We start from the raw sequence: 8,824 nt of genomic DNA, 5'->3' as shown, positions 1-8,824 counted from the left end.
CATAATGATACATCTATCATAACTATAATAATACTTTTATTGCAACTTTTAATTTTTTTGATAAAAATAAATGAGTATTGTACATGTTTTCTTTTATAACTGTATACCTACTTTTGCACCACCCTGTGTATATATATATGTATGTATGAATGTATGTATGTATGTATGTATGTATGTATGTATGCATGTATGTATGTATGTATGCATATGTGTGTTTGTGTGTGAGTATGTATGTACGAAGGAGTCATACCCAATGACTAGTATAGCAGCACCATTGTCAACTGCTACAAAAGTAAAGGTGACACATTAGATACGAATAATTACAGAGGTATCAAATTGTTGGATCAGGTGATGAAAGTTAGCCCAACTAATTAGGGAGAGAGTTAGTTTAGACAAGATGCAGTTTGGGTTTGTGCCAGAGAGAAGCACCACTGATGCCATATTCCTGGTAAGACAGCTGCAGGAGAAATACTAAGTCAAAGATAAACCTCTGGACTTGGCTTTCATTGACATGGAGAAAGCTTTTGACAAGGTCCCCTGATCTCTTATCTGGTGGACGATGTGGAAACTAGGGATAGATGAATGGCTAGTGAGAACTTACAAGCCATGTGCAGGGATGCTGTCAGTAAAGAGAGGTTGGCAATAAGTATAGTGAAGAATTCTGGGTAGGGGTAGGGGTCCACAGCCCCCTCTGATTCATCATAGTCCTCCAGGCAATAACAGAGGAATTCAAGATAGGATGCCCCTGGGAGCTCCTCTATGCTGATGACCTTCCTCTAATAGCTGTCACTATCAGAATTAGAGGAGAAGTTTCAGGTGTGGAAGCAAGGTCTAGAATCGAAGGGCCTTAGAGACAATCTAGTAGAAAACCAGTCTCAGTAAGTAGGATGGCAGACAAATCACAAATCTCTTCAGGCAGATGGCTCTGCTCAATCTGTGGAAAAGGCATAGGTAGAAACTCCATAAGATGTCCCTGGTGTAAGCTATGGACACAGAAGAGGTGCAGCAATATCAAAGGAAGGCTAACTGGGAAGATAGTTTTTATGTGTGGCAGATGCACAGGGACAATAAACACTGAAAATGTGCAGACAATATCTTCTATCACATACCAGGAGGAAAAACTAGAAGTAGTTGATAGTTTCCATTACCTAGGTGACCAAGTCAGTTGTCGGGTCGGATGCTCTGAGAGTGTACATGATAGAATAAGAATAGCCTGGGCAAAGTTCAGCAAGCTCCTACATCTGCTGGTATCAAAGGGCCTCTCACTCAGAGTGAAAGTTAGACTGTATGATGCATGTGTGTGAACAGCCATGCTACATGACAGTGAAACATGCACTGTGACTGCTGAGGACATGCAGAAGCTTGCAAGAAATGAAGCTAGTATGATCTGCCGGATGTGTAATGTCAGTGTGCATACACAACAGAGTGTAAGCACCCTGAGAGAAAAGTTAGACATAAGAAGCATCAGATGTGGTGTGCAAACAGATGACTGCGCTGGTATGGTCATGTGTTGCGTATGGATGAGGACAGCTGTGTAAAAAAGTGTCACATCCTAGCAGTAGAATGAATCTGTGGAAGAGGTAGACCCAGGAAGACCTGGGATGAGGTGGTGAAGCACGACCATTGAACATCTGGCCTCACGGAAGTGAAGACAAGTGACTGAGACCTTTGGAGATATGCTGTACTTGAGAAGACCTGGCAAGCTAAGTGAGACCGTAACCGTGGCCTATGCTAGTGCAGCATAACCAGCTGATTTAAGAGTCCCTTCAATAATTGAGCAATAAACTGTACTTGAGAAGTTTATTGTTGAGTTAAGTGAAATAACTATCATGGCCAATGCCAGTACTGCCTGACTGGCTCACGTGCCAGCGGCATGCAAAAAGCACCATTCTAGTGTGGTTCATGCCAGTACTGCCTGACAAGCCTTCATGCCGGTGGCATGTAAAAAGCACCTACTACACTCTCGGAGTGGTTGGTGCTAGGAAGGGCATCCAGCTGTAGAAACCTTGCCAGATCAAACTGGAGCCTGGTACAGCCTTCTGGCTTGCCAGTCCTCAGTCAAACTATCAAACACATGCAAGCATGGAAAGCAGACGTTAAACAACGATGATGATGATAATGATATATATGTATATATATATATATATATATATATTTACATATATACATACACACACACATGTACACACGTGTGTATGTATGCATGTATTCCTTGACAAACCGGTTTGTATTTGGTGTATGGAGTGGTTTATTAACAAATTGTAAACACACTGCTTCTGAATGTAAAGGAAATATTTTATTTTGCTAAGGTATATATAGCAAATATTGTAAATGGATTATGACTGTTGCTTGCTGCAATAATCATAATGTGAAGATATGTATCATAGTTATTTACATGCTCGCATTTTTATGCTGTCATGGGATAGACAAGATTTCTAGTAGGGAGTGTTTTAAAGGGAGATGCTGTCCTTGATGGCAAGGATTTTAGTCAGTGCTTATGGGACTCAGAAATATGGATTATCTGTTCAGAAAACTAAGGTACACAAAGTAATTATACACATATGCACACACACTCTGACACACACATACACACGTATGCATATATGTAGCTGTATATGTACATATACATGTAAGCATGTTTGTGTATCATCATCATCATCATCATCATCATCATTTAGCGTCCGTTATCCATGCTAGCATAGGTTGGACGGTTCAACTGGGGTCTGTGAAGCTGGAAGGCTTCATCAGGCCCAGTCAGATCTGGCAGTGTTTCTACGGCTGGATGCCCTTCCTAACGCCAACCACTCCGTGAGTGTAGTGGGTGCTTTTTACGTGCCACCCGCACAGGTGCCAGACAGAGCTGGCAAACGGCCACGAACGGATGGTGCTTTTACGTGTCACCGGCACAGGGCCAGGCCAGGCTGGCAACGGACACGAACGGATGGTGCTTTTACGTGCCACCAACACGGGGGCCAGACAGAGCTGGCAAACGGCCACGAAACGGATGGTGCTTTTACGTGTCACCGGCACGGGGGCCAGGCGAGGCTGGCAACGGGCACGAACGGATGGTGCTTTTACATGCCACCGACACGGGGGCCAGACAGGGCTGGCAAACGGCCATGAAACGGATGGTGCTTTTACGTGTCACCGGCACGGGGGCCAGGCGAGGCTGGCAACGGACACGAACGGATGGTGCTTTTACATGTCACCGACATGGGGGCCAGACAGGGCTGGCAAACGGTCACGAACGGATGGTGCTTTTACGTGTCACCGGCACGGGGGCCAGACAGAGCTGGCAAACGGCCATGAACGGATGGTGCTTTTACGTGTCACCGGCACGGGGGCCAGACAGAGCTGGCAAACGGCCACAAACGGATGGTGCTTTTACGTGTCACCGGCATGGGGGCCAGGCCAGGCTGGCAACGAACACGAACGGATGGTGCTTTTACGTGCCACCGACACGGGGGCCAGACAGGGCTGGCAAACGGCTACGAACGGATGGTACTTTTACGTGTCACCTGCACGGGGGCCCTGATGTTGATCGACCTCAATTTGGTTTGATCTTGATTTTGACTGTTCTCACTGGTCTTGCCGGGTTTTCTCACGCACAGCATACCTCCAAAGGTCTCGGTCACTGGTCATTTCCTTGGTGAGACCTAAAGTTCGAAGGTCGTGCTTCACCGCCTCGACCCAGGTTTTCCTGGATCTACCTCTTCCACAGGTCCCCTCAACTGCCAGGGTGTGGCACTTTCGCACACAACTATCTTCAGCCATTCTCATCACATGACCATACCAGCGCATACGTCTCTCTTGCACACAACAACTGATGCTTCTTAGGTTCAACTTTTCTCTCAAGGTACTTACACTCTGTCGATTATGAACACTGACGTTACACATCCATCGGAGCATACTAGCTTCAGTATGCTCCGATGGTTAGTATATATATATATATATATATATATATATATATATTCCTTTACTCTTTTACTTGTTTCAGTCATGTGACTGAGGCCTTTGGTCGAGCAAATTGACCCCAAGACTTATTCTTTGTAAGCCTAGTACTTATTCTATTGGTCTCTTTTGCCGAACTGCTAAGTTACGAGAACCTAAACACACCAGCACCGGTTGTCAAGCGATGTTGAGGGGACAAACACAGACACACAAACATATACACACGCATACATATATACATATATATGATGGGCTTCTTTCAGCTTCATTTTACGAAATCCACTCACAAGGCTTTGGTCAGCCCGAGGCTATAGTAGAAGACACTTGCCCAAGGTCCCACGCAATGGGACTGAACCCAGAACCATGTGGTTCATAAGCAAGCTACTTACCACACAACCACCCTTACGCCTATATATATATATATATATATATGTATAGACTCGCATACACACAAGGGTATTTACCCAATTTTCTAGGCTGTTTTCACAGCTATCCCATGTTCAAAATTTACTTTATGTAAAGTATAGAAGCCATCTTATCATGGCTAACCACATTGGGGAGGGGATGTTACTGTAGCTTTATAGCCCCAAGAGATCTTCATCTCTAGCTGGCTCTAAACACAATATCTGTGTCTTTGGAGTATTTGCAAAAGGAGGCCATCATTTCCTCGCAAGCCTGAGTGATACGCTCAAACTAGTTTCGGGATGGTTGTCCCTCGTCAACTTTATTTTCTGTAAAATGCCAGCCCAATCAATGCATCTAATTTTGTTTATAAAAATGTGTGTATGTGAGTGGAGAGTAATAATACACTGCAATTGGTTCAGAAGGCATGCAGTACTAGAATCTCAGTGTCACCAAGTGTCATGGTACACAAATTATTTTTAGTTCTATAGTCCATTGTGTATGGTAGTTAGCTTTGTCTGTGAGTGACTACTAGAGAGAGAAAGGGTAGCAGAGTCTGGGAAAGTAGAGAAGGTAAAAGCTGTGTAGTACCTCACATAAAAGTGCCTCTCCATTGGTGCCAGAAGAAAGAAGAAGGAAGAAAGAGGGATGCTCTCGGACCAATGACCAAGGACCAAAGAGTGTGTGTGTATACATATACACACATTCATATATACATACTTGTATGTATGTGGAACATTTTTGAAAAAAAATTAATTGTCTTGCTTCTTACAATTAGTCCTACCTAATATGATAGTGCTGGACTCAGAAATACCCTCAGAAATGTTCTATCGTGTCAAGTTTTTGTTAAACAGAAATTAATTTTTTCCAAAAAATTTCCATTTTGCCATGAAATGCAATACTGAAATAAGAAACTAATACAAACCGAACTGTACTTTTTATTGATTAACAAAGATATTACACAAAATATTTAAACACACCTCTTAAGATAATTTTTTTTTGTCACACTGGAGTTTCAGCTACTCAAGTAGTGAACTTTCTCTTTGCTGCTTTGCATAACTAACTTACATCATGAAAGTCTCTTTGCAGAGACCAACAGTAATCAGCCATCATGTTTGTGTTCTACCTGTCTTGATACCTAATCTCCATGGTCATAATGTCTTGGTAGAATCTTTCTCCTTGCACATCATTTATTGCATTATGATTTTCAGGAAAGTAGTCGAGATGACTGTGCAGAAAAGGCACTTTTAAATTCTTCATAATTTGATGACTTCCTGTTCCTCAGGAAACCAGACAAAACTGTAACAAAAGTATTTCATGCTTCTTTTCTAATGCCAGACATGGTCTCCAAAAACTGCCTGACCTGCAATAACCACCTAATCTGTGACCCATCAAACACACCAACCTTAATTTTCTCAAAAGACAAAGCTGCAAAAATTTCTATTTAAGTATTTAAAACAGTCACTGTCTCAGTGTTTCAACACATGTTTTACACACCATATGGGATGCCCAATGTTTTTCTTGATCACCTAATTTCATGCCAAAGAAAGTAAAGTAAGCTTTCTTCACAAAATCTGTGATTTTGTTTCACTGCCTTGGTAAAGTGTAACATCAACAATATAGCAGAAAACATCAAGGCATTTTCTTCTTTCACAACTGTCCATATTTCTGAAATTCAAAACATATATTCAAACCAGTTGTGACCTAGGATAAGCATTTTCAGAATTGTCAACAGTTATACAGTAAGCAAATGCATTTTTGTTACCACGAAGGTCTTTCTACAGTTTTTTTGACCTTACTTGACAAAAAGTGACTTTAATAAAGGACATCATAATTAAAACATTAAGGGTGCATTCAAAATACCAGTTTTCATAAGAAATAGTTAAAGGCTTTTGATCAAGAACATAACACACCTTGATCTTGCAGTTGTGAATGCAACAACCTAACTTCTGGGTCATATGCCTTCATATTAATGGAGTAGAACTCCTGATATTGTCCCATTTATTAATTATATAATTGGTTTCCATAGTTAATTACAAAATTAGTTTTCAACTGTCAAGATACATATAAATATTCTATTTTTCTAGGTGCTGGTGCCACATAAAAAGCACTGGTGCTGGGGTCACATAAAAAACAATGGTGCTGGTGCCCCATAAAGAGTAGAGGTGATGGTGCCACATAAAAAGCCCCCAATACACTCGGTAAAGCAGTTGGCATCAAGAAGGGCATCCAGCTGTAGAAACTGTGCCATGCTCCTGACCTCACCAGCTCCTGTCAAGCCATCCAACCTATGCCAGCATGGGAAACAGGCATTAAACGATGATGATGATAATGATGATAATGATCTATGTGAACGTGTGTTTGTGTTGTGTGTGTGTTGGGTATAGTTAAATGCATTAATGGCTATGTATATGGGTGCATGTATATGTTTATATATATGTGTATGTGTGAGCATATACATTTATATTATATAACATATACAGGAAATAGATATATTTGTGTATGAATATATGTGTGTGTATGTGTTTGTGTGTGTATCTGGGAGTAGGAGGTGGCTATGCCAACTTATTTGTTTTGATGAAATGTAAAGGTCAATATAAATGTCAGATTGTGTTTGTTTTGTTTTGTTCTATTCTGATCACATGTATACTTTATGTTTTTATTTAACTATGTTTTATTATTGGTGTATTACATTTCATTTGATTTGATTTTATTGATTCCTTATTTTTTTATCCTTGTATACTTTATTTTATTGGTTATATGAGAAGGATTCTTTCATTATAACTTGATTCCTTACAGAGACGGAGACGGATTGTATGCTACATTAACCAAAATGTATTGTTACAGAAATAAGCAAAACAGCAAGTAAAAAATGAGAAACATTTTGAAAAATCACCTGAAGAGACACATCTGCACCTATGATGCATACCAGTTGTTTACACAGCATCTCACCTGTAAGGTACCAGCATATGATGGGCTGAAATGGTTGTAGTGATTATGAATAAAGATTTTCATGAATTCCATTTTCTATCTCTCACAGTTTTTATATAAACTCTGTGGACACAAAAAATTTCCTTAAGTAAATCTAGTAGCAAATACTTCCATACTGTTGTTGACATCAGGTAACTGAATACTGTGAATGGGCTTTAAAGAGTATATTACAAGGCATATACCTGAATATAAATTACATATATATATATGTGTGTGTGTGTGTGTGTGCAGGCATGACTGTGTGGTAAGAAGCCTGCTTCCCAACCACATGGTTCTGGGTTCAATCCCACTGTGTGACATCTTGGGAAAGTGTCTTCTACTAAACCTTTGGGCCAACCAAAACCTTGTGAGTGGATTTGGTAGATAGAAAGGAACCTGTTGCATATGTGTGTGTGTGTGTGCATGTGCATGCATGTCTGTGTGTCCTCTCTTATCATCACTTGACAACTGGTGTTGGTGTGTTTACATCCCTGTAACTTAATAGTTCAGCAATGAAACTGATACAATAAGTACTAGGCTTAAAAATAAGTCATGGGGTTAAATCGTTTGACAAAACCACTTTAAGGTGGTTAAATACTATATATTCTCGGTGCTGGTGCCACATAAAAAGCACTGGTGCTAGTGTCATGTAAAAACAACGGTGCTGATGGCCCATAAAGAGTAGAGGTGATGGTGTCACATAAAAAGCTCCCAATACACTCTGTAAAGTGGTTAGCATCAAGAAGGGCATCCAGCTGGAGAAACTGTGCCAAGATAGACAATGTTGATCTGTCTTTACATTCTGAGTTCAAATTCTGCTGAGGTCAACTTTGCCTTTCATCCTTTCAGGGTTGATGAAATAAGTACCAATTACGCACTGGGGTCAATGTAATTGACTTATCCTCTCCTCCAAATTTCAGGCCTTGTGCCTATAGAAGAAAGGATTATATATATATTAGTTAAATATATATATAGAGCTATCTATAAGTTTTTTTTGTCCTTTGTTGTTGTTTTTTTTTTGTCCTAGGCATGCATCTGGTAGTGGGGCCCTGGTGTGGAGGTTCCAAGGTTCTGAGGTTCTGAGGAGCATGGAACACCCTCTTAGCCACTATCATTCCTAAGCCTGCTCTGATCTGGAGTAGTAGCATCTGTCAGGGTCCTAGCTATGGGTTATTTAGTCTGTCACAGAATCACCTTTGGAAGAAGAACATCCAATTGGACAGAGGGAGTTGAAGTTTTTCAGTTCTTTAACTGTTCAAGTAAGAGAAGGTAACTCCATAAAAATTTTGCATCTTGCTGTCATAAGATTGCAGGACTCAAAGCAGATGTGTACAGTTATATTTAACCAATGTCTAGCATCTTACGTAATTCCATGGATGTCAAGAACCTACTGACTTCTCTTTACTTTATTGTGTATCAATGAATGGAGAGGAAATAAGTGTATTTTGGGCTAGGCACTTACTTCTGGAAACAGCACAAGCACAGCAGAGGTGGCTAAGTT

The 8,824-nt window shown here is 40.7% G+C and overlaps 1 long non-coding RNA gene across 1 annotated transcript in view; it reads left to right on the top strand.

The window, feature by feature from the left end:
- Positions 1 to 6,599, top strand: part of LOC118760959 — a 101,624-nt gene extending 95,025 nt beyond the window's left edge. Inside the window, exon 3 of the long non-coding RNA XR_004997065.1 lies at positions 6,441 to 6,599. This is a non-coding gene — a long non-coding RNA (uncharacterized LOC118760959). The remainder of the gene's footprint in view (positions 1 to 6,440) is intronic.
- The last annotated feature ends 2,225 nt before the right edge of the window (positions 6,600 to 8,824 follow it).

This window comes from Octopus sinensis, linkage group LG2, assembly GCF_006345805.1.
Source record: "Octopus sinensis linkage group LG2, ASM634580v1, whole genome shotgun sequence".
Classification (NCBI taxonomy): domain Eukaryota; kingdom Metazoa; phylum Mollusca; class Cephalopoda; order Octopoda; family Octopodidae; genus Octopus; species Octopus sinensis.
Note: the sequence above shows the minus strand (reverse complement) of the source record. Positions and strands in the feature narration are given on the sequence as shown.